Raw genomic sequence first — 27466 nt, forward strand, 5'->3', positions numbered from 1 at the left:
CAGTAAGTGCTATACTAAAGATATTTACAAAGGTATACGAAATACAGAGGAAGGACAACTGTTTTCCCTAAGGCTGAGCCTTCTTAGAGCTTCTTAGAGATGATGATATTAGATTTTGGTCTGGACAAATAAATAAGTATAAGTGTACCAAAAAAGGGGAAAGATTCTTGGCAGAGAGAATGCAAGCATGAAGGTGTGGGGAAAAAAAAATTAAGGGAATAGAGAATAATTTAGTATAGCTAGTGCAGGGTACAAGATGAGGAATGGTTTTAGGTAAGCCAGAAAGACAGACTGGGGCCTGGTTTTGGCCACTGCAAGGAGGTTAGGCTTTATTCTTAAAATGATAGGAAATAACAGAGGATTTTAGAAGTGATATAATCAGATGCTGGCCTCAAGAAATTTATATGAAGTTAAAGGGACAAAACTAAAACACAAAAAACAATTACGCAGTGTTTCAAGATAATATTTACTTAAGCCAAAATTGTGATACTGACTATAGTAAGAGTTGAGGTTATTAGGGAGAGTTCCTTAGAGAAGGTGCTATTAAGATGGACCATAAAAAATGAATAGAATCTGGAGGAGGATTTTAGTCACAGATATTAGTGCAGGCAAAGATGCAGCAGTATGCAGAAAATAGTAACAGTTTGACAAAGCAAAAACTGAAGGAACGAAACAGCAGCAGACTCACAGAACCCAAGAATGGACTAACAGTTGCCAAAGGGAAAGGGACTGGGGAGGGTGGGTGGGAAGGGAGGGAGAAGGGGAATAAGGGACATTACGATTAGCACACATAATGTAGCCAGGGGTGGGGCAGGGGGCACGAGGAAGGCAGTATAGCACAGAGAAGACAAGTAGTGACTCTACAGCATCTTACTATGCTGATAGACAGTGACTGTAATGGGGTATGTGGTGGGACTTGATAATGGAGGGAATCTAGTAACCACAATGTTGCTCATGTAATTGAATATTAATGATACCAAAAAAAAAAAAAAATAATAATAATAATAATAACAGTTTGACCTGTTGAGAGTGGGTGTGGAAGAGAAACAGGAGATAAAATTGAACTGGAAAACAAGAACCAGTTTATGAAGTAGCTAGTAAGAGGAATTTGTACTTGCTGAGATAGGCAGAGAAATCCAGTATAAGGTCTTATGTAGAAAGCTGATATAATAAAAGCAGTATTTGAGGAAATTCAGTCTAGTCCTAACTAGTCCTTATGCTTTGAAAGTGAAAAAACTGAAGTCAGAGAGGCTAGTGATTCATAGTGATAGTAGTAAAAATGTACAGCAAGGGCAAATATGAGAGACATTTCAAAGGGAGAAAACACCAATTTAGTGACAGATTGGATAAAGGATGACAGGATAGAACAAATCAGAAATAATTCCAGAGTTCCTGAGAAATGACAAAATTTGGTATCATTGACAATAAGTAATTAAAATCTTAATGGGAGATAGCCATTTTAAGCCACTTATTATTTGAAGCATTTCCTTCTTAATAGGGCCCTGTGTTCTACCACAGTCTTTTTCTTTCCCTGCTGCAATTCTACTTTATAAAATAAGGCCAGCAAAGTATAATGGAAATAACACAAGCTTTGGAGCCAGACTGTCTTGGCTTATATACTGTCTCTAAATACCAGTTTATTTGAGAAAATTACTGACTGCCCAAGTCTTGGGGATAATGATTTCAGATTTTTCAATTGTTACCAGGATTCAGTGAGATACAAAAATACTTCACATATGATAGGTTCTTTGTTAATGTTGGTTCCTTTCCTCTAAACATAATTTTTTAAATATATGGTACAACCAAAAGAAAGAAATCTACCCATCTGTGGTAGGTAGAGTTATACCAAAGTCTTTAACTAGGACTTATGGTTATTGGCTTTTAATTCTTTTTAATGTTCATCAAGATTTCCTCTGAAAACACTATCATTTTGAAAATCATAAAGATATTATTTGCTTTATAATTATGAAAAACTCATCAGCACTTGGAAAGTTTATCCCTTTGTTTTTATATATTCACAGAGAACTTTTTAGGTTGTCATTTTTTAATTGTATTAAATTCTAGTTCTTAAATAGATAATCAAAGTACTTGGTGAAAGAGATATATAGTAAAAACAGTCTTACTAATTTCACATGCATTCATACAGTTATTCTCTGTATGTGAAAGCCTGTGTGTGTATGTCTCTCTCTCTTTTTAAAAATTCAGCTGATACCATACTGTACACATAGTTCTGCATTTTGCTTTTTCACTTAACCATGTATCTCAGAAACTGTTCTACATCAGAACCTAAACACTCATTCATCTTTTTTTTAATTAATAAGGTATCATTGATATACAATCTTTTAAAAGTTTCACATGAGCAACATTGTGGTTTCAACATTCATCCATATTATCAAGTCACCCCCCCCAACCCATTCAATCACTGTCTATCAGAGTAGTAAGATGCTATAGAGTCATTACTTGTCTTCTCTGTGCTGTACTGTCTTCCCTGAAACACTCATTCTTTTTAATCACTAAATAGTAGTATTCCTTTGTAAAGATGTATCACAATCTATTTAACTTGGCCAACAACACTACTAATAACAGTTCATAGTTGTTTTGTGGGCTTAAAGTATTATGATGAAAACTTTTTATTTTTCTCAATAAAATGATTTTCTTCTGATTAAATATAAGCAAAATTCTGTCCTGTTACTAAATTTAAATTTCCTTATTTTTCTTTATCATTTTTTTCCCTTTAAAACAATAGAATCAAACTTGATCACTAGCCAATTTTAGTATCTTTATCATTTTGTATCTTTCTACCATATGAAAAGCAGTTAGAAAATGTTGTAATTCCTTGCCTGAAATCTTATTTTTGTTCACTTTAAAAGAAAAATAGATACTTTAAAATGTGAAGTCCATTTGTGGTCTACTTTACATTTTTTAAAGTTGTCTTTTAAAGGTTTTCTTGCCCATGGTATTAGGGTCTTACAGTGAGCAGTTGATGAGACTCCCCCATGATAAAAGATTTCTCTGGTAACATGATTTCAATAGTCTGTAAAGGGAACTTTTGTTTGATAATGAGTAGATGCCAGGGGCCTGACCTCTAGAAGGGTTATAGCATTCCTTGGCTTGACCTTAGGTGGTAATACATCATGAAGCAATGAGTTGAGGTTTTTGAGTTGAGATGGGGTTTGCTTTTTTTGAATAGTAACTGTATCATGGTAAGAAAAAAATTTATATATTGCTAAAAATTAACCTATATATTGCTGCCACTTCCAACCAGTTATTCTACAGGCCAACAAAAATTTGATTCAGAAGAATTTCACTAGACCCAAACTATGGTTGGGATATATCCATAGCCTTGGAAAAGACTCGTTTGATTAGTAAGGAAGATTTTTTTCATGCCATGAGAGAAACTTCATCCCGAAGTAAGCAATTTTTCCTCCCTGTGTGGTCATATAAATATTAACTTGGAAGAAGGAACTAGTCCATTTTATATCCTTCTTTCCTGGCTATGGGTGAAAGATCTCAAGTTGTCCTATTAATGACACATTGTAAATATTCAATAAACATTTGTTAGAAAAGTGAAGAGAACGTTCTATTGAAGTGTAACTAAATAGTGGCTAAGAACTTGAGCCATTGTTGGCTTGGATTTGAAAACATTACTTAGCCTACTCCGAGTCTTAGTCTTTTTGTGTGTAAAATGGGATGAAATAGTACTTACCTCAAGGATTTTTCTGAGTGCAATGAGCTAATACATGTAAAGCACTTAGTATGGTACCTGGTACTTATTCAATAAGCGGTAACTTTCATGATTATCTGTATTATTATTGGATGCTGTGTTCTATTTTCTTTGTGGCATCCAGGACATGTTTTTTAGTCCACTTATGACCTTAGATGGCTCCCTGAATTCAAAAGGGTTTTTTGCTTCTCATTACAATCATCAGCAAAGTGTTTAGGATGCATTGAGCTGACAATTTTTACTTTTACCAATTAAGAGTAAAAATCATCCTTTTCTCTCTAAACCAGCGTTTAACCTGTGTTTCAGAAACAGTGTTGACCAGCAGAAGATCTACAGCAAAGCTAAATCTTATATTGATTAGTCCTTAAGAATACTGACTCAGCTTATTTACCAGTCAGCAGAATTGGGTCCTGCCTTCTTTCTATCATTTTTCCTAGATAAGTTCTTTATTGTCCCACAGCACTGTTCTCACAGACTGTTAAATTAGACTCTTTTTAAAAATTATATCAGCATGTTGAATGCTTCTGCCAATTCCATCTTGCTGTTCGAATCCGTTTGCTTGCAATACTATTCATTGACTATTTTACAGCATTAATGTGATACTAAATAACAAAGTTGAGATTAGCTCATTGCACTCACAAAAATAACAAAGCAGGCTCTTTAGGTTAAATTAGAGCAAAAATGGAGATATCTTTAGTTGCCGACTTCATCTGTAATTTGCACAATGGTTTAAAATGTAGGTATATCATTACACAGCTTTTTTCTTATTGTGTTGCTTCATCATAGTTTTGGTGGAAGACAACAGAAAAAATAGGAAAGTAGTCACCCCAGAACAACAGAACAATCTCTAAATATCAGAAAATAATTGTTTTTAATTAATTTCTTTTAAGTGAACATTACTTCCTCCTTGAAACTTGACCTTCAAAGATAGTGTTTTTGCTTATCTTTTCCTGTGCCTTGGTAAGGCCTACACAAATATTAGAATTTAATGGATGATTTTTTTGAATACTATCGTCTTTTTTTTTTGGTATATATATTTTTTGCTATCATTAATATACAGTTACATGAGCAACATTGTGGTTACTAGATTCCCCCCATTATCAAGTCCCCACCACGTACCCCATTATAATCTCTGTCCATCAGCAAAGTAAGATGCTATAGAATCACTACTTGTCCTCTCTGTGCTATACAGCCTTCCCTGTCCCCCCGCCCCCCTCATTATGTGCGCTAATAATAATACCACTTTTTCCCCTTATCCCTCCCTTTCCACCTATCCTCCCCAGTCCCTTTCCCTTTGGTAACTGTTAGTCCATTCTTGGGTTCTGTGAGTCTGCTGCTGTTTTGTTCCTTCAGTTTTTGCTTTGTTCTTATGCTCCACAGATTAGTGAAATCATTTGGTACTTCTCTTTCTCCACCTGGCTTATTTCACTGAGCATAATACCCTCTAGCTCCAGCCATGTTGTTGCAAATGGTAGGATTTTTTTTCTTCTTATGGCTGAATAATATACCATTCTGTATATGTACCACATCTTCTTTATCCATTCATCTACTGATGGACACTTAGGTTGCTTCCATTTCTTGGCTACTGTAAATAGTGCTGTGATAAACATAGGGGTTCATATGTCTTCTTCAAACTGGGATCCTGCATTCTTTGGGTAAATTCCTAGGAGTGGAATTCCCAGGTCAAATGGTATTTCTATTTTTAGTTTTTTCAGGAACCTCCATACTGCTTTCCACAATGGTTAAACTAGCTTACATTCCCACCAGCAGTGTAGGAGGGTTCCCCTTTCTCCACATCCTCACCAACATTTGTTGTTGTTTGTCTTTTGAATGGTGGCCATCCTAACTGGTGTGAGGTGATATCTCATTGTGGTTTTAATTTGCATTTCTCTGATGATTAGGGATGTGGAGCATCTCCTCATGTGCCTGTTGGCCATCTGAATTTCTTCTTTGGAGAACTGTTCAGCTCCTCTGCACATTTTTAAATTGGATTATTTGCTTTTTGTTTGTTGAGGTGGGTGAGCTCTTTGTATATTTTGGATGTCAACCCCTTATCGGATATGTCATTTATGAATATATTCTCCCATACTGTAGGATGTCTTTTTGTTCTACTGATGGTGTCCTTTGCTGTACAGAAGCTTTTTAGTTTGATATAGTCCCACTTGTTCATTTTTGCTTTTGTTTCCCTTGCCTGGGGAGATAAGTTCATGAAGAAGTTGCTCGTGTTTATATTCAAGAGAGTTTTGCCTGTGTTTTCTTCTAAGAGTTTTATGGTTTCATGACTCACATTCAGATCTTTGATCTATTTCGAATTTACTTTTGTGTATGGAGTTAGAAAGTAATCCAGTTTCATTCTCTTGCATATAGCTGTCCAGTTTTGCCAACACCAGCTGTTGAAGAGGCTTTCATTTCCCCATTGTACATCCATGGCTCCTTTATCTTATATTAATTGACTGTATATGCTTAAGTTAATATCAGGACTCTCTATTCTGTTCCATTGGTCTATGGGTCTGTTCTTGTGCCAGTACCAAATTGTCTTGATTACTGTGGCTTTGTAGTAGAGCTTGAAGTTGGGAAGCGATATCCCCCCTGCTTTACTCTTCCTTCTCAGGATTGCTTTGGCTATTTGGGGTCTTTTGTGATTCCATATGAATTTTAGAACTATTTGCTCTAGTTGATTGAAGAATGCTGTTGGTATTTTGATAGGAATTGCATTGAATCTGTAGACTGCTTTAGGCAAGATGGCCATTTTGACGATATTAATTCTCCCTATCCATGAGCAGGGGATGTGTTTCCGTTTATTGGTATCTTCTTTAATTTCCCTCATGAGTGTCTCGTAGTTTTCAGAGTACAGGTCTTTCACTTCCTTGGTTAGGTTTATTCCTCGGTATTTCATTCTTTTTGATGCAATTATGAATGGAATTGTTTTCCTGATTTCTCTTTCTGCTAGTTCATTGTTAGTGTATAGGAATCCAAAAGATTTCTGTGTATTAATCTTTTTTTTTTTTTAATTTGAAAAAACAAGATTTATTCCAACTTTTAAATTAGTTACAAAGCAAAGTGCATTCTAACCTCATATTACTGGATTAAGAAAATATTACAAAAATTTCACTAAAACAAATATTTATAAAGCTCATAAAATTCTGAAACATGCAGTGCACTATCACTCAGAAATGGGAAAATAATGTCATAAAAATGGAAAATTACTTTCTCACCTTAACAATGTCATAAGACAATATCATGCAACATAGAGTACATTATTTAGAAATTTGAACATACTGAAATTGTTTGATACAAAATATTTCATTAGGGGATTTTCTAAGGTACCTACTTGTGACAGGGAGGAGTGAAGATGTTTCTGCTCCATTTCTGTTCTTACAGCTTCCCTGAACATACTCTTCTGTGTCTTGCCAATGGGTTTCAGCCCTGGTGTGGGAAAGTTGGGGTTCCTATGGCCAGGATCCTCACTGAACTTAAACCACCTGATGATGTAACTGGCCTGTTGCTAGGCTACCACTTCCACACCTTTAGGCAATAAGCTATTATTGTGCTATATAGAGAGCTCGGCCCAGTGCTCTGGGCAGAGGCGTAGAATCCCATCCACTCAGAGCGAGTCTGCATGCAGCAAGCCGGTCCCCATCTCCGGGCCTCTCTGCTCCAACTCCCACCCCCACAGCCATCTCAGTCCCCATCGGCGCTGCCACCACTCCAGCCTCCGCTCTCCTGCAGCCCCGCAGCTCTGCAGCAATGCAGCAGCCCAGAGCACTGGGCAGAGCTCTCCATATAGAGTCAGTAACACGTTTTGCCCAGCAGTGAGCAAGCTGACCAGGGCAGCCGAGAATCCAGGCCACAGAAAAATTCACTTTCTCCACATGTAAGCATCATTATACTCCCTTTCAGATAAGGATTCTGAGGCTCAGAAGCGTTCACTATGTTGTCTAAGTTTTGGAAGTGCCAAAATTTGAATTCTAGAACCCTGTCTTTGTCTTACCAATGGGTCTCAGCCCCAGGCCAGTTCACTATGGATTCAGTGAGACCGAGGAATGACAATAGAATGTTCTGGGGGTAAAAGGGTTCATTACCTGGCTTGTTCTTCCTGAGATAGGTCAAGCACTACAATTATATCTGTAACCCTCCTTCATCTCTGCCTCCACCCAGAGCACTGGGCAAAACTCTCCATATAGTGACTGACTCAGTCAATAATAGCTTATTGCCCATGAGTGTGGAAGCAGTGCAGTACATCAAGTAGTTTAGGTTCAGGTGAGGATCCTGGCCAAAGGCTCCTGTGACCAGGATTCTCACCTGGCCCTGGCTGGCTGGCTCACTACACACTTGTGGGCAATATGCTGTCATTAACTGTATATAAAGAGATCCGCCCAGTGCTCTGGGCGACATGGTGGCACAGCTGCAAGGATGCAGGACAGCAGAGACAAGATTGTAGTAGTGGCAGCACCGAGAACAGAGACCGAGACAGCTGTGGAGGCAGAGAGGCCCAGAGGCAGAGGCCGGCCCGCTGCACGCAGACTCGCTCTGAGTGGATGGGACTCTACTGATTGATCTGCCTCCATGGAAATAAAGTTGGGTATAAATCCTTTCACCCCATGAACATTTCACTGTTATTTCTTTGGTCACACTGAATCCACAGTGAACGTGTCTGGGGCTGAAACCCATTGGCAAGACATCCCTGCACCCTTCTTATTATAACACTAGAGTTTTTTTGATGAATATGACATCATGGCTATGAACTGGTTACCATTAACACTGAAATGCAGTGTAAAGAAAATGTTAAGTTCCATGACAAGGATTTTCACCTGACCGTGGTCTGCCTGACCACCAGGCACATGCAATGCTTGCAGGTGCAGGCTTGCACATATGTGGGCAATATGTCATTACTGACTCTATATAAAGAGCTCCTTCCCAGGGCTGCAGGACTACAAGCCTGCAGAGAGTGCTCAAGGCAGAAACAGGCCTGCTGCCTGCAGACTTGCCCTGAGGTGGATGGGATTCTAGTGCTTGACCTGCCACCATGAGAATAAAGCTGGCTATAAACTCTTTTACCCCAAGAATGTTCCACTGTCATTTTTTGGTCTCACTGAATCCAGAGTGAATGTGTCTGGGGCTGAAACCCTCAGATGAGACATGCATAGTTTTTACTTTAAGTTAAAATTTCTAAAATCTCAGTGTTTGCACGTAAACTGAAAAAATACTTATCTAAACTGTGACACACACTTGGTACATCCTTTTGGGGTCAACCTGTTCCCCATATATATACATATACATATTTTATAATTATTTTTTATTGAAGGGTAGTTGACAGTATTACATTACATTAGTTTCAGTTGTACAACACAGTGATTCAACATTTATATACATGATAATTCTAGGTACCAGCTATCACCATACCAAGTTGTTACAATATTTTGACTATATTCCTTATGCTATACATTACATCCCGGTTACTTATTTATTTTACAATTGGAAGTGTGTACTATTTTTTTTTCTTTTTTTGTGAGGGCATCTCTCATATTTATTGGTCAAATGGTTGTTAACAACAATAAAATTCTGTATAGGGGAGTCAATGCTCAATGCACAATCATTAATCCACCCTAAGCCTAATTTTCGTCAGTCTCCAATCTTCTGAAGCATAACGAACAAGTTCTTACATGGAGTACAAATTCTTACATAGTGAATAAGTTACATGGTGAACAGTACAAGGGCAGTCATCACAGAAACTTTTGGTTTTGCTCATGCATTATGAACTATAAACAGTCAGTTCAAATATGAATACTCATTTGATTTTTATACTTGATTTATATGTGGGTACCACATTTCTCTCTTTATTATTATTATTTTTAATAAAATGCTGAAGTGGTAGGTAGATACAAGATAAAGGTAGAAAACATAGTTTAGTGTTGTAAGAGAGCAAATGTAGATGATCAGGTGTGTGCCTGTAGACTATGTGTTAATCCAAGCTAGACAAGGGCAATAAAACATCCACGTATGCAGAAGATTTCTGTCAGAACAGGGGGGGTGAGGTTCTAAGCCTCACCTCTGTTGATCCCCAATTTCTCACCTGATGGCCCCCCTGTGACTGTGCCTGTCTTAGGTTGTTCCTCCCTTGAGGAATCTTACCCGTCTCTGGCTAACCAGTCATCTTCCGGGGCCATACAGGGAAATGTAAAGTTGGTAAGTGAGAGAGAAGCCTTATTGTTTGAAAAGGTTAGCTTTTTACTTCTTTGCATATTTATGCCCTGTGGCTTCTATGCCCAGCATTTGTCTCGAGGTATCTTTACCACTTGGAAGAATTATGATACTCGGTAAATTTGATAAGAGGCACGAATTCTATTTAAGGGTTGTAATTAGGAAGGAAGAAGAAAAGCTATAGAAGTAGCAGGTGGAAGAAAACGTGGGAAGATTGATTATTTCTTTGACATATCTTCTTGTAGAATGACTTCAGCATGTATAGGTTTTAAACTACTAATTAAATTGCGCACACACATTAACATAATAGGAGTATAGTTACATAACCTAAGCATACCTGTAATTACCAGCCTTCTCCAGTAAAACCAAGAAAACCAGTTAGGCACCTTAGGCATTTGTGAAAACTTATCTATGATATGGTGGATATTGTCCAACTGAGCTTGAACAGTCTGAGAGAAATCAGACAAATTAAAACGACCCATTCCTGGGGACTGTTCACATCCCACATGCCCTTTTAACAGTAAATAGTCTGTAGTTGTAAGATTTTGGAGCGCTACGATTTGCACTTCTCCTAATTCTTGTTTGAGTTCCAACAGTATAGATCCAGTCAAATTTGTTGTTTTACTGTATGCACAGGCCAGCTTAGATATCTCCTTCTTCTTTCCCATGGCAAGTCCAGGAACTGGTTGGATGAGTGCATCTACAGCTGTAGCAGTGCGTGGATCTTTGTTGGGGTTTTTTGATGATCATCTTCTGGCATGAGTCTTCCAGAGAGTGCTGATGTTGGAAGTTCTTTTTCATATCGTATCTTAGTTCATTTTCGGGGTAGCCCAGTTAGACTTTGATCCTCTGTATAAACACAAACAGACCCTTTGCCTATACTTTTATATGCCCTTTATACCCTTGTGTAGGACTCATTGGAGGTCTCCACAGAGGAACTGCCTTTTTTTATTTTGGTATCATTAATCTACACTTACATGACGAATATTATGTTTACTAGGCTCTCCCCTATACCAGGTCCCCCCTATATACTCCTTTACAGTAACTGTCCATCAGCATAGCAAATGTTGTAGAATCACTACTTGCCTTCTCTGTGATGTACAGCCCTCCCCTTTCTCCCACCCCCCCATGCATGCTAATCTTAATACCCCCCTTCTTCTTCCCCCACCTTATCCCTCCCTACCCACCCATCCTCCCCAGTCCCTTTCCCTTTGGTACCTGTTAGTCCATTCTTGAGTTCTGTGATTCTGCTGCTGTTTTGTTCCTTCAGTTTTTCCTTTGTTCTTATATTCCACAGATGAGTGAAATCATTTGGTATTTCTCTTTGTCCGCTTGGCTTGTTTCGCTGAGCATAATACCCTCCAGCTCCATCCATGTTGCTGCAAATGGTAGGATTTGCCCTTTTCTTATGGCTGAGTAGTATTCCATTGTGTATATGTACCACATCTTCTTTATCCATTCTTCTATTGATGGACATTTAGGTTGCTTCCAATTCTTGGCTATTGTAAATAGTGCTGCAATAAACATAGGGGTGCACTGATCTTTCTCATACTTGATTGCTGCATTCTTAGGGTAAATTCCTAGGAGTGCAATTCCTGGGTCAAATGGTATGTTTGTTTTGAGCATTTTGATGTACCTCCATACTGCTTTCCACAATGGTTGAACTAATTTACATTCCCACCAGCAGTGTAGGAGGTTTCCCCTTTCTCCACAGCCTCGCCAGCATTTGTTGTTGTTTGTCTTTTGGATGGCAGCCATCCTTACTGGTGTGAGGTGATACCTCATTGTAGTTTTAATTTGCATTTCTCTGATAATTAGCGATGTGAAGCATCTTTTCATGTGCCTGTTGGCCATCTGTATTTCTCTTTTGGAGAACCATCTGTTCAGTTCCTCTGCCCATTTTTAAATTGGGTTATTTGTTTTTTGTTTGTTGAGGCGTGTGAGCTCTTTATATATTCTGGACGTCAAGCCTTTATCGGATGTGTCATTTTCAAATATATTCTCCCATACTGTAGGGTTCCTTTTTGTTCTATTGATGGTGTCTTTTGCTATACAGAAGCTTTTCAGCTTAATATAGTCCCACTTGTTCATTTTTGCTGTTGTTTTCCTTGCCCGGGGAGATATGTTCAAGAAGAGGTCACTCATGTTTATGTCTAAGATGTTTTTGCCTATGTTTTCTTCCAAGAGTTTAATGGTTTCATGACTTACATTCAGGTCTTTGATCCATTTTGAGTTTACTTTTGTATATGGGGTTAGACAATGGTCCAGTTTCATTCTCCTAATGTAGCTGTCCAGTTTGGCCAGCACCATCTGTTGAAGAGACTGTCATTTCACCATTGTATGTCCATGGCTCCTTTATCAAATATTAATTGACCATATATGTTTGGGTTAATGTCTGGATTCTCTAGTCTGTTCCATTGGTCTGTGGCTCTGCTCTTGTGCCAGTACCAAATTGTCTTGATTACTATGGCTTTATAGTAGAGCTTGAAGTTGGGGAGTGAGATCCCCCCTACTTTATTCTTCTTTCTCAGGATTGCTTTGGCTATTCAGGGTTTTTGGTGTTTCCATATGAATTTTTGAATTATTTGTTCCAGTTCATCGTAGAATGTTGCTGGTAGTTTCATAGAGATTGCATCAAATCTGTATATTGCTTTGGGCAGGATGGCCATTTTGACGATATTAATTTTTCCTAGCCACGAGCATGGGATGAGTTTCCATCTGTTAGTGTCCCCTTTAATTTCTCTTAAGAGTGACTTGTAGTTTTCAGAGTATAAGTCTTTCACTTCTTTGGTTAGGTTTATTCCTAGGTTTTTTTTTTTTTGATGCAATTGTGAATGGAGTTGTTTTCCTGATTTCTCTTTCTGTTGGTTCATTGTTAGTGTATAGGAAAGCCACAGATTTCTGTTTGTTGATTTTGTATCCTGCAACTTTGCTGTATTCCGATATCAGTTCTAGTAGTTTTGGGGTGGAGTCTTTAGGGTTTTTTATGTACAGTATCATGTCATCTGCAAATAGTGACAGTTTAACTTCTTTACCAATCTGGATTCCTTGTATGTTCTTGTTTTGTCTGATTGCCATGGCTAGGACCTCCAGTACTATGTTAAATAACAGTGGGGAGAGTGGGCCTCCCTGTCTAGTTCCCGATCTCAGAGGAAATGTTTTCAGCTTCTCGCTGTTCAGTATAACGTTGGCTGTGGGTTTATCATAGATGGCCTTTATTATGTTGAGGTACTTGCCCTCTATTCCCATTTTGCTGAGAGTTTTTATCATGAATGGATGTTGAACTTTGTCAAATGCTTTTTCAGCATCTATGGAGATGATCATGTGCTTTTTGTCTTTCTTTTTGTTGATGTGGTGGATGATGTTGATGGACTTTCGAATGTTGTACCATCCTTGCATCCCTGGGGTGAATCCCACTTGGTCATTGTTTATGATCCTTTTGATGTATTTTTGAATTCGGTTTGCTAATATTTTGTTGAGTATTTTTGCATCTACGTTCAGCAGGGATATTGGTCTGTAGTTTTCTTTTTTGGAGGGGTCTTTGCCTGGTTTTGGTATTAGGGTGACGTTAGCTTCATAGAATGAGTTTGGGAGTATCCCCTCCTCCTCTATTTTTTGGAAAACTTTAAGGAGAATGGGTATTATGTCTTCCCTGTATGTCTGATAAAATTCCGAGGTAAATTCATCTGGCCCGGGGGTTTTGTTCTTTGGTAGTTTTTTGATTACCACTTCAGTTTCGTTGCTGGTAATTGGTCTGTTTAGATTTTTTGTTTCTTTCTGGGTCAGTCTTGGAAGGTTCTATTTTTCTAGGAAGTTGTCCATTTCTCCTAGGTTTCCCAGCTTGTTAGCATATAGGTTTTCATAGTATTCTCTAATAATTCTTTCTATTTCTGTGGGGTCCGTCGTGATTTTTCCTTTCTCTTTTCTGATACTGTTGATTTGTGTGGACTCTCTTTTCCTCTTAATAAGTCTGGCTAGAGGCTTATCTATTTTGTTTATTTTCTCGAAGAACCAGCTCTTGGTTTCATTGATTTTTGCTATTGTTCTATTCTTCTCAATTTTATTGATTTCTTCTCTGATCTTTATTATGTCCCTCCTTCTGCTGGCCTTAGGCCTCATCTGTTCTTCTTTTTCCAATTTCGATAATTGTGACATTAGACTACTCATTTGGGATTGTTCTTCCTTTTTAAAATATGCTTGGATTGCTATATACTTTCCTCTTAAGACTACTTTTGCTGTGTCCCACAGAAGTTGGGGCTTAGTGTTGTTGTTGTCATTTGTTTCCATATATTGCTGGATCTCCATTTTGATTTGGTCATTGATCCATTGAGTATTTAGGAGCGTGTTGTTAAGCCTCCATGTGTTTGTGAGCCTTTTTGCTTTCTTTGTACAGTTTATTTCTAGTTTTATGCCTTTGTGGTCTGAAAAGTTGGTTGGTAGGATTTCAATCTTTTGGAATTTTCTGAGGCTCTTTTTGTGGCCTAGTATGTGGTCTATTCTGGAGAATGTTCCATGTGCACTTGAGAAGAATGTGTATCCTGTTGCTTTGGGGTGTAGAGTTCTATAGATGTCTATTAGGTCCATCTGCTCTACTGTGTTGTTCAATGCTTCCGTGTCCTTACTTATTTTCTGCTCGGTGGATCTCTCCTTTGGGGTGAGTGGTGTTTTGAAGTCTCCTAGAGTGAATGCATTGCAGTCTATTTCCCCCTTTAGTTCTGTTAGTATTTGTTTCACATATGCTGGTGCTCCTGTGTTGGGTGCATATATATTTAGAATGGTTATATCCTCTTGTTTGACTGAGCCCTTTATCATTATGTAGTGTCCTTCTTTAACTCTTGTTACTTTCTTTATTTTGAAGTCTATTTTGTCTGATATTAGTACTGCAACCCCTGCTTTCTTCTCGCTGTTGTTTGCCTGAAATATGTTTTTCCATCCCTTGACTTTTAGTTTGTACATGTCTTTGGGTTTGAGGTGAGTTTCTTGTAAGCAGCATATAGATGGGTCTTGCTTTTTTATCCATTCTATTACTCTATGTCTTTTGATTGGTGCATTCAGCCCATTAACATTTAGGGTGACTCTTGAAAGATATGTACTTATTGCCATTGCACGCTTTAAATTCATGGTTACCAAAGGTTCAAGGTTAGTCTCTTTAGTTTCTTACTGCCTAACTTAGCTCGCCTATTGAGCTGTTATATACACTGTCTGGAGATTCTTTTCTTCTCTCCCTTCTTATTCCTCCTCCTCAATTCTTCATATGTTGGGTGTTTTGTGCTGTGCTCTTTCTAGGAGTGCTCCCATCTAGAGCAGTCCCTGTAAGATGTTCTGTAGAGGTGGTTTGTGGGAAGCAAATTCCCTCAGCTTTTGTTTGTCTGGGAATTGTTTAATCCCACCGTCATATTTGAATGATAGTCGTGCTAGATACAGTATCCTTGGTTCAAGGCCCTTCTGTTTCATTGTATTAAGTATATCATGCCATTCTCTTTTGGCCTGTAGGGTTTCTGTCGAGAAGTCTGATGTTAGCCTGATGGGTTTTCCTTTATAGGTGACCTTTTTTTCTCTAGCTGCCTTTAAAACTCTTTCCTTGTCCTTGATCTTTGCCATTTTAATTATTATGTGTCTTGGTGTTGTCCTTCTTGGATCCTTTCTGTTGGGGGTTCTGTGTATTTCCGTGGTCTGTTCGATTATTTCCTCCCCCAGTTTTGGGAAGTTTTCAGCAATTATTTCTTCCAAGATACTTTCCATCCCTTTTCCTCTCTCTTCTTCTTCTGGTACCCCTATAATACGGATATTGTTCCTTTTGGATTGGTCACACAGTTCTCTTAACATTGTTTCATTTCTGGAGATCCTTTTATCTCTGTCTATGTCAGCTTCTATGCGTTCCTGTTCTCTGGTTTCAATTCCATCAATGGCCTCTTGCATCCTATCCATTCTGCTTATAAACCCTTCCAGAGTTTGTTTCATTTCTGTAATCTCCTTTCTGGCATCTGTGATCTTCCTCCGGACTTCATCCCATATCTCTTGTGTATTTCTCTGCATCTCTGTCAGCATGTTTATGATTCTTATTTTGAATTCTTTGTCAGGAAGACTGGTTAGGTCTGTCTCCTTCTCTGGTGTTGTCTCTGTGATCTTTGTCTGCCTGTAGTTTTGCCTTTTCATGGTGGTAGGAATAGTTTGCAGAGCTGGGACGAGTGACGGCTGGAAGGACTTCCTTTCTTGTTGGTTTGTGGCCCTCCTCTCCTGGGAGAACAGCGACCTCTAGTGGCTTGTGCTGCGCAGCTGCGCGCAGACAGGGCTTCTGCTTCCTGCCCAGCTGCTATGGAGTTAATCTCTGCTGTTGCTGTGTTTGTGGCCTGGCTCGGGCTGCTCCTCCAAAATGGAGTTGCTTTGGAGGGGGAGCGGCCTGGAGGCTATTTATCGCCGTAAGGAGCCTCCGAGCTCCCTGCATCCCAGGGGATTAGGGGGCCCAGAGAATCCCAGGCTTCTCTACCTCTGGATTAAGTGTCCCGCCCTGCCCCTTTAAGACTTCCAAAAAGCACCCGCCAAAACAAAACAACGACCACAAAAAAAAAAAAAAAGAAAAAAAAATTTTTTAATTAAAAAAAAAAAAAAAATGGCTGCTCGTTTTTCTTTATTCTCCCGCGCCAGCCTCAGGCATCTGCTCACCAGTCTTGCTGCTCTGTTTCCCTAATATTGGGGTCCCTATCCCTTTAAGACTTCCAAAAAGCACTCGCCAAAACAAAACCGAAAAGAAAAATTAAAAAAAAAATGGCTCCTCGCTTTTCTTATGTCCTCTGGTGCCCGGCCTCCGGTACCCGCTCACTGTTCTTGCTGCCCTGTTTCCATGGTATCCAGGGCCCCCTGCGCACGCACTGTGTCTGCGCTCTGGCCCGGATGGCTGGGGCTGGGTGTTCAGCAGTCCTGGGCTCCTTCTCCCTCCCACTCTGCCTACTCTTCTCCCGGCGGGAGCTGGGGGGAGGGGCGCTCGGGTCCCGCGGGGCCGGGGCTTGTATCTTACCCCCTTTACGAGGCACTGGGTTCTCGCAGGTGTGGATGTGGTCTGGATGTTGTCCTGTGTACTCTGCTCTTTATTCTAGGAAGAGTTCTCTTTGTTATATTTTCATAGATATATGTGGTTTTGGGAGGAGATTTCTGCTGCTCTATTCACACCGCCATCTTGGCTCCAGCTGTGTATTAATTTTGTAACCTGCAACTTTGCTGAACTCAGATGTTAGATCTAGTAGTTGTGGAGTGGATTCTTTAGGGTTTTTTATGTACAATATCATGTCATCTGCAAACAGGGACAGTTTGACTTCTTCCTTACCAATCTGAATGCCTTTTATTTCTTTGTATTGTCTGATTGCTGTGGCTAGGACCTCCAGTACTACGTTGAACAGAAGCAGGGAGAGTGGGCATTCTTGTCTTGTTCCCAATCTTAGAAGAAAAGCTTTCAGCTTCTCCCTGTTATGTATGATGTTGGCTTTGGGTTTGTCATATATGGCCTTTATTAGGTTGAGGTACTTGCCCTCTATACCCATTTTGTTGAGTTTTTATCATGAATGGATATTGAATTTTGTCGAATGCTTTTTCATCATCTGTGGAGATGATCATGTGGTTTTTGTCCTTTTTTTGATGTGGTGGAGGATGTTGATGGATTTTCAAATGTTGTACCATCCTTTCATCTCTGGGATGAATCCCACTTGATCATGGTATATGATCTTCTTGATGTATTTTTTAATTCAGTTTGCTAATATTTTGTTGAGTATTTTTGCATCTATGTTCATCAAGGATTGTAGTCTGTAGTTTCTTTTTGTGGTGTCTTTGCCTAGTTTGGTATTAGAGCGATGCTGGCTTCATAGAGTGAGTTTGGAAGTATTCCCTCCTCTTCTACTTTTTGGAAAACTTTAAGGAGAATGGATATTATGTCTTCTCTAAATGTCTCTAAAGTTCAGTGGTAAATCCATCTGGTCTGGGGATTTTGTTCTTTGGTAGGTTTTTGATTACTGATTCAATTTCATTGCTAGTAATTGGTCTGTTTACATTTTCTGTTTCTTCCTTGGTCAGTCTTAAAAGGTTGTATTTTTCTAGAAAGTTGTCCATTTCTTCTCGGTTATCCAGTTTGTTAGCATATAGATTTTCATAGTATTCTCTAATAATTCTTTGTATTTCTGTGGTGACAGTAGTGATATTTCTTTTCTCATTTCTTATTCTGTTTATTTGTGTAGAATCTCTTTTTCCCTTAATAAGTCTGGTGAGGGGTTTATCTATTTTGTTTATTTTCTCCAAGAACCAGCTCTTGGTTTCACTGATTTTTTTCTATTGTTTTATTGTTCTCAATTTTATTTATTTCTTCTGTGATCTTTATTATGTCCCTCCTTCTGCTGACTTTGGGCCTCATTTGTTCTTTTTTTTCCAGTTTCAATAATTGTGACTTTAGATTATTCATTTGGGGTTCTTCTTCCTTCTTTAAATAGGCCTGGATTGCTATATACTTTCATCTTAGAACTGCCTTTGCTGGGTCCCACAGAAGTTGGGGCATTGTGGTATTGTTGTCATTTGTCTCCATATATTGCTTGATCTCTGTTTTAATTTGGTCATTGGTTCATTGATTATTTAGGAGCATGTTGTTAAGCCTCTATGTGTTTGTGAGCCTTTTTGTTTTCTTTGTACAATTTATTTCTGGTTTTATGCCTTTGTGATCTGAGAAGCTGGTTGGTAGAATTTCTATATTTTTTTTCTTTTTAATTGAAAAAGAAATTTTAGAAAATAACGTTTTCCTGACATGTGCAAATTATGTGAAATTCAAATGTTGGTGTCCATAGATAAAGTTTTATCAGAATACAGCTGTGACCATTCTTTCATATGTTGTCTATGGCTGCTCTTGGGCTCCATGGCTGAATTGAATGGTCATGACAGAGACCACACGTGGTCTGCAAAGTCAAAAGTATTTTCTCTCCGGTCCTTTACAGAAAAAATTTGCCAGTCCCTGAATGGAGTGGCTCTGCAAGGTCTGGGCAGCTTTCGCATTCTAGGCAGGTTATGGCACTTGCCTCAGGGGGCTTCCCACCTCCCCTTTCAGCATCAGTTCTCCTTGTGAATTTGCTGTCTGTTCCTGCCTCTTCTGTTGTGGTTGGATCAGGCCAGAGGGGTAGGTAGCTTAAAGCCCTGTGCTCTCATGAAAGGTGCCTAAGTAGGGGGACAGGAAGAATGGAGGAAGGTGACTCTGGACTTCGTATGCTATTACAAACACAACCTAAAGGTTCTTTTTTTTTCCTTCTTTTTCTTTCTCCCCCATTCTTTGTATGTTATGAATCATATTCTGTACTCTGTGTCTATCGCTTGGGTGACATTTATTTAGCCTGAGGAATACTTCCATTTATAGGAGTCCCTCCAAAATGCACTGTAGAGGTGGTTTGTGGGAGGTAAATTCTCTCAACTTTTGCTTATCTGAAATTTGTTTAATCCCTCCTTCAAATTTAAATGATAATCTTGCTGGGTAGAGTACTCTTGGTTCAAGGCCCTTCTGCTTCATTGCATTAAGTACATCATGCCACTCCCTTCTGGCCTGTAAGGTTTTTGTTGAGAAGTCTGATGATAGCCTGATGGGTTTTCCTTTGTATGTGATCTTTTTTCTCTCTCTAGCTCCTTTTAAAAGTCTGTCTTTATCCTTGATCTTTGCCATTTTAATTATTATATGTCTTGATGTTGTCTTCCTTGGATCCCTTGTGTTGGGAGATCTGTGCACCTCCATGGCTTGAGAGACTATCTCCTTCCCCAGATTGGGGAAATTTTCAGCAATTACCTCCTCAGTGACACTTTCTATCCCTTTCTCTCTCTTCTTCTTCTGGTATGCCTATAATGCAAATATTGTTCCATTTGGATTGGTCACACAATTCTCTCAATATTCTTTCATTCTTAGATATTCTTTTTCTCTCTGTGCCTCAGCTTCTTTGTATTCCTCTTCTCTAATTTCTATTCCATTTACCGTCTCTTCTACTACATCTAATCTGCTTTTAAATCCCTCTGTTGTATGTTTCATTTCAGATATGGAATTTCTTAATGATGGAATCTCCAACTTAAATTCGTTCCTCAGTTCTTGAATATTTTCCTGTACCTCCATAAATGTTTTTACAATTTTTCTTTTGAATTCTCTTTCAGGAAATTGGTGAGTTCAGTTTCATTTGGCCCTTTTTCTGGGGTTTGTGAGAATTTGGTCTGAACCATGTTCTTTTGTCATTTCATATTTCTGTGTGGTGCCCTATAGTGCCCAGAAGCTCCAGTCTCTGGAGCTGCTTAGCTTCTAGAGTGAGGTTGGGGGTTGTAGGGGAGCCAAGCTGGTGCCTCTGAAGGAAAGATCTGTTTCCTGTTTGCCATCTGTGGTTCCTGTCTCCAGTGTCAGAGCCAATGGGCCGAACACACAGGTGAAAGCCTCTGTGCTTGGCATCTCTAGCTGTTGTAGGTGGTACCTCTTTGGCTGGCCTGATGCCAGCACAGTGACTGCTGGTTTGTGAACCAGTGCCGGCAGCCCAGGAGGGAGGTGCAGCATGCTGCATGTCTCAATGGGGGGCCTCAGAGCTGAGTAGCCAGCCAGGGGGATGGAGCACCTGAAGCTCTTCAAAATTCCCAACCAGCTAGGCAGAGCATGCCCAGACAACCTTGTCCAGCTCTCCCCTCCCCCACGCAGCAAGTTCCATGCAAACCCCACCCCTTCAGCAGCCCTCTCGCTACTAGGAAGCCTCTCAGACTGCCTGCCTTTCCTCTAACACAGAGAGGACAGATGTGGATCCCCTTCTCCACAAACAGCCAGAATCTCAGTCTCTCAAGCACTCCACCTGTCCGAGCTTCCCAACGTCCAGAGCACCACACAATGTAGGTTTCTGCTCACAAAGCAGATCACCAGGGCCAGGTGTTCAGCAGTCCCAGGCTTCCACCCCCTCCCCGCTCTGTTTCTCTTCCTCCTGCTGGTGAGCTGGGATGGTGGAATGGCCTGGGTTCCACCGGATTAAGGCTTTCATATGTTACCCTGTTTTGTGAGGTCTCCTCTGTTCATGAGGTCTGTATGCAGTCTGGTTCAGCCTTCTTGTTGCTGTTTTAGGGTTAGTTGTATCAATTAACTACATTTTCATACTATTTGTGGTTTTGGGAGGAGTTCTCCATCTCACCTCTCAGGCTGCCATCTTGAATCTCCTCTTATTCTGTTTGAATTTGCTAAGACTCTTTTTGTGGCCTAGTATGTGAATCTCTTCTGGAAAATGTTCCATGTGCACTTGAGAAGAAACTCTATCCTGCTGCTTTTGGGTGTAGAGTTCTGTAGATGTCTGTTACGTCCATCTGTTCTAATGTGTTGTTCTGTGCCTCTGTGTCCTTACCTATCTTCTGTCTGGTAGATCTGTCCTTTGGCGTGAGTGGTGTGTTGAAGTCTCTTAAAATGAATGCATTGCATTCTATTTCCCCCTTTAATTCTGTTAGTATTTGTTTCACATGTCAGTGCTCCTGTGTTGGGTGCATAGATATTTATGATGGTTATATCCTCTTGCTGGACTGACCCCGTTATCATTATGTAATGTACTTCTTTGTCTGTTGTTTCTTTGGTTTGAAGTCCATTTTGTCTGATACAAGTACTGCAACACCTGCTTTTTTCTCCCTATTGTTTGCATGAAATATCTTTTTCCATCCCTTCACTTTTAGTCTGTGTACGTCTTTGGGTTTGAAGTGAGTCTCTTGTAGGCAGCATATAGATGGGTCTTGCTTTTTGATCCATTCTGTTCCTCTGTGTCTTTTGTTTGGTGCATTCAGTCCATTTACATTTAGGGTGATTATCAGTAGATATTTACTTATTGCCATTGCAGGCTTTGGATTCGTGGTTATCAAAGGTTCAAGGGCAGCTTCTTTACTATCTAACCATCTAACTTAACTCACTTATTATGCTATTATTAACACAGTCTGATGATTCTTTATTTCTCTCCCTTCTTTTTCTTCCTCCTCCACTCTTTATATGTTAGGTGTTTTATTCTATCCTGTTTGCATTTGTCTCTCTTGACTGATTTTGTGGATACCTGATTTTATTTTGCCTTTAGTTAGTATTTGATTGGTCTGCTTTCTTTACTGTGGTTTTATTTTCTCTGGTGACTGCTATATAGCCTTAGGCATACTTCCATCTAGAGCAGTCCCTTTAAAATACATTGTAGAGATGTTTTGTGGGAGGTAAATTCCCTCAACTTTTGCTTATCTGAGAATTCTTTAATCCCTCCTTCAAATTCAAATGATAATATTGCTGGATACAGTATTCTTGGTTTGAGGCCCTTCTGTTTCATTGCATTGAATATATCATGCCATTCCCTTCTCACCTGTAAGTAAGGTTTCTGCTGAGAAGTCTGATGATAGCCTGATGGGTTTTCCTTTGTAGGTGACCTTTTCTCCATCTCTGGCTTCTTTTGATACTCTGTCCTTGTCTTTGATCTTTGCCATTTTAATTATTATTTGTCTTGGTGTTGTCCTCCTTGGGTCCCTTGTGTTGGGAGATCTGTGGACTTCCATGGTCTGAGAGACTATTTCCTTCCCCAGATTGGGGAAGTTTTCAGCAATAATTTCTTCAAAGACACTTTCTATCCCTTTCTCTCTTCTTCTTCTGGTACCCCTATTATGTGAATATTGTTCCATTTCATTTTGTTACACAGTTCTCTTAATATTCTTTCATTCCTAGAGATCCTTTTATCTCTCTCTGCCTCAGCTTTTCTGTATTCCTGTTCTCTGATTTCTGTTCCATTAACAGTCTCTTCTACCTCATCCAATCTACTCTTAAATCCTTCCATTGCTTGTATCATTTCTTTTATCTCCCTCCTGAATTCATCGCTTAGGTCTTAAGTATTTCTCTATAGCTCTTATCAGCATGCTTATGACTTTTATTTTGAATTCTTTTTAAGGAAGATTGGTGATTTCAGTCTCCCCAAGCCCTCTCTCTGGTCTTTGGGGGATTTTAGACTGAACAAGGTTCTCTGCCTTTTCGTGGCGATGGGAGTGCTCGCCAGTGAGTGGTGCATGTTTCAGCTGGGAGAACAAAGCCCCTTCCTGCTTGCCTCTCACCTTGCCTGTCTCCGCTCTCTGTGCCGGTTAACCGCACACAGGGAGCAGCCTCTGGGTTAATCCAATAAGGTGCCTTGGGCAGGGCGGCCTTCAATTGGCCTAGACAATTGTGTGGTTCACAGGCCAGCAGCGCATGTTCTGCCGCAAGAGCAAAGTCTCTTTTTGCCTTCTGGTCTCCACGCCCATCCCTGCTATCTTTGCTGGTCAACCATGTGCAGGGAGCAGCCTCTGGGTTAGTCCCCTAAGCTGCCATGGGTGGGGCAGCCCTTGAGATGGCCTAGAGCACTGGTGGGGTACTCAGGTGATTGGTGCGTGTTCTGCCACAAGAGCAAAGCCCCTTTATGCCTCCCAGACTCTGCGGCCATCTCCACTGTCTGTGCCAGTCAACTGCACACAAAGAGCAGTCTCTGGGTCTGGGCCAGTTAGCTGCACGCAGGGAGAATCCTCTGTGCTAAGCTGTGTGGTTGCTGTAGGCGGGTCTGCTCCCCAGCTGTTCCACAGCAATGGCGGGTCATCTGATTTGCTTGCAGTGCTGGCCGTGGAGAAGGAATGGCAGGCTGCTTATTGCTGCAACGGGGTTCAAAGCTACATTGCCACCCAAGGGGGAAGGGTGCCTAAAGTTCCTAAAGTTCCCAGCCTGTTGAGCTGAGTGTGCCAGGATTATTTTGTCCACCTGTTAAACCCTTGTCCCTTTAACACTTTTAAACCACCCACTTTTCTTTTGTCCCAGGGCAGCCGGCTATGGGAACCTGTTCGCAGGCTCAATCTCAGACCTTTCTTTTCTGCTCCTCCAATATCCAGTGCACCATGCAATGTGTGTCTGTGCTCCCGGGGCAGACCACCAGGCCTGGTTATTTAGCAATCCTGTGCTTCCACTCTCTCCCCTCTCTGGTTCCCTTCCTCCCACTCTTAAACTGTGTCTGTGCTCCCGGGGCAGACCACCAGGCCTGCACATTTAGCAGTCTTGTGCTTCCACTCCCTCCGCACTCTGGTTCCCTTCCTCCCACTCTTAAGCTGGGGTTGGGGGGGTGCTTGGATCCCACCGGGTCACAGCTTTGTAGCATACCATTTTCTGTGAGATGTTGGTCTCTCGCAGATGTAGCCTGGCTCATGTACTGTATCTTCCAGTCACTCTTTTAAGAATAGTTGTATTTTTAAAAAAATTTTTATTAAGGTATTATTGATATGCACTCTTATGAAGGTTTCACATTAAAAAAACCAATGTGTTTGCTACATTACCCATATTATCAAGTCCCCACCCATACCCCAATGCAGTCACTGTCCATCAGTGCAGAAAGATGCCACAGATCCATTATGTGCCTTCTCTGTGCTACACTGTTCTCCCCTTGATCCCCCACACCATGCGTACTAAACATAATACCCTAACTCCCCTTCTCTCTCCCTCCCCACCCACCCTTCCACACCCCTCCCCTTTGGCAACCACTAGTTCATTCTTGGAGTCTCTGAGTCTGCAGCCATTTTGTTCCTTCAGTTTTGCTTCATTGTTTACTCCATAAATGAGGGCATTTGGCATTTGTCTTCCTCCGCCTGGCTTATTTCACTGAGCATAATTTCCTCCAGCTCCATCAATGTTCTTGCAAATGGTAGGATTTGTTTGTTCTTATGGCTGAATAGTATTCCACTGTATATGTGTACCACATCTTCTTTATCCATTCATCTACTGATGGACACTTAGGTTGCTTCCATATCTTGGCTGTTGTAAAAAGTGCTGCGATAAACATAGGGGAGCATATGTCGTTTTGAATCTGAGAAGTTCTATTCCTTTGGTATATTCCAAGGAGTGGGATTTGGGAGTCAAATGGTATTTTTATTTTTAGTTTCTTGAGGAACCTCCTTATTGCTTTCCACAGTGGTTGGACTAGCTTACATTCCCACCAGCAGTGTAGGAGGGTTCCCCTTTCTCCACATCCTCGCCAGCATTTGTTGTTCTTAGTGTTTTTGATGCTGGCCATCCTTACTGCTGTGAAGTGGTATCTCATTGTGGTTTTAATTTGCATTTCCCTGATGATTAGTGATGTGGAGCATATTTTCATGTGTCTGTTGGCCATCTGAATTTCTTCTTTGGAGAACTGTCTCCTCATGTCCTCTGCCCATTTGTTAACTGGGTTATTTGCTTTTTGGGTGTTGAGGTGTGTAAGTTCTTTTTTTGGATGTTAACCCTTGTCGTATATGTCATTTACAAATATATTCTCCCATACTGTAGGATTCCTTTTTGTTTTCTTTTCTTTTTTTTTTTTTTACTTGTTTTGGAATTTTTTTTTTTTTTGGTATCATTAATCTGCAGTTACATAAAGAACATTATGTTTACTAGGCTCCCCCTTTCACCAAGTCCCCCCCCACATACCCCTTCACAGTCACTGTCCATCTGTACAGTAAGATGCTGTAAAATGACTACTTGGCTTCTCTGTGTGGCACAGCACTCCCTGTGCCCCACACACACTATACATGCTAATCATAATGCCCCCTTTCTCTTTCCCTGCCATTATCCCTCCCTTCCCACCCATCGTCCCCAGTCCCTTTCCCTTTGGTAACTGTTAGGCCATTCTTGGGTTCTGTGATTCTGCTGCTGTTTTGTTCCTTCAGTTTTCCTTTGTTCTTATACTCCACATATGAGTGAAATCATTTGGTACTTGTCTTTCTCCGCCTGGCTTATTTCACTGAGCATAATACCCTCTAGCTCCATCCATGTTGCGAATGGTAGGATCTGTTTTTTCTTATAGCTGAGTAATATTCCATTGCGTATATATACCACATCTTCTTTATCCATTCATCTACTGAGGGACATTTAGGTTGCTTCCATATCTTGGCTATTATAAATAGTGCAGCGATAAACATAGGGGTGCATCTGTCTTTTTAAAACTGGAGTGCTGCATTCTTAGGGTAAATTCCTAGAAGTGGAATTCCTGGGTCAAATGGTATCTCTATTTTGAGTTTTGTTTTAGGAACTTCCATACTGCTTTCCACAATGGTTGGACTAATTTACATTCCCACCAGCAGTGTAGGAGGGTTCCCCTTTCTCCACAACCTCGCCAACATTTGTTGTTGTTTGTCTTTTGGATGGTGGCCATCCTAACTGGTGTGAGGTGATATCTCATTGTGGTTTTAATTTGCATTTCTCTGATGATTAGCGATGTGGAGCATCTTTTCATGTGCCGGTTGGCCATCTGGATTTCTTCTTTAGAGAACTGTCTATTCAGCTCCTCTGCCCATTTTTTAATTAGATTATTTGCTTTTTGTTTGTTGAGGTGTGTGAGCTCTTTATATATTTTGGATGTCAATCCTTTCTCGGATCTATCATTTATGAATATATTCTCCCATACTGTAGCATACCTTTTTGTTCTATTGATGGTGTCCTTTGCTGTACAGAAGCTTTTTTAGCTTGGTATAGTCCCACTTGTTCATTTTTGCCTTTGTTTCCCTTGCCCAGGGAGATTTGCTCATGATGAAGTCACTCATGTTTATGTCCATGAGATTTTTGCCTATGTTTTTTTCTAAGAGTTTTATCATTTCATGACTTTCATTCAGGTCTTTGATCCATTTCGAATTTACTTTTGTGTATGGGGTTAGACAGTGATCCAGTTTCATACTCTTGCATGTAGCTGTCCAGTTTTGCCAGCACCATCTGTTGAACAGACTGTCATTTGCCCATTTTATGTCCATGGCTCCTTTATCATATATTAATTGGCCATATCTGTTTGAGTTAATGTCTGGAGTCTCTATTCTGTTCCACTGGTCTGTGGCTCTGTTCTTGTGCCAGTACCAAATTACCAAATTGTCTTGATTACTTTGGCTTTGTAGTATTGCTTGAAGTTGGAGAGCAAGATCCCCCTCACTTTATTCTTCCTTCTCAGGATTTCTTTGGCTATTTGGGGTCTTTGGCGGTTCCATATGAATTTTTGAACTATTTGTTCCAGTTCATTGAAGAATGCTGTTGGCATTTCGATAGGAATTGCATTGAATCTATAGACTGCTTTAGGCAGGATCATCATTTTGACAATATTAATTCTTCCTATCCATGAGTACAGGATGTATTTCCATTTATTGGTACCTTCTTTAATTTCTCTCATGAGTGTCTCATAGTTTTCAGAGTATAGGTAGTTCACTTCCTTGGTTAGGTTTATTCCTCGGTATTTTATTCTTTTTGATGCAATTGTGAATGGAATTGTTTTCCTGATTTCTCTCTCTGCTAGTTCATTGTTAGTGTATAGGAATGCTACAGATTTCTGTGTATTAATTTTGTAACCTGCAACTTTGCTGAATTCAGGTATTAGATCTAGTAGTTTTGGAGTGGATTCTTTAGAGCTTTTTATGTACAATATCATGTCATCTGCAAATAGTGACAGTTTAACTTCTTCCTTGCTAATCTGGATGCCTTTTATTTCTTTGTGTTATCTGATTGCCATGGCTAGGACCTCCAATACTATGTTGAATAGAAGTGGG

General features: G+C 40.1%; 1 protein-coding gene across 2 annotated transcripts in view; it reads left to right on the plus strand.

Moving 5' to 3' along the window:
* VPS45 (vacuolar protein sorting 45 homolog) overlaps positions 1-27466 on the plus strand; it is a 116857-nt gene that overhangs the window by 15136 nt on the left and 74255 nt on the right. The gene's annotated exons all lie outside the window — the stretch shown is intronic.

The sequence above is a fragment of the Manis pentadactyla genome, chromosome 4 (assembly GCF_030020395.1).
Source record: "Manis pentadactyla isolate mManPen7 chromosome 4, mManPen7.hap1, whole genome shotgun sequence".
Classification (NCBI taxonomy): Eukaryota; Metazoa; Chordata; class Mammalia; order Pholidota; family Manidae; genus Manis; species Manis pentadactyla.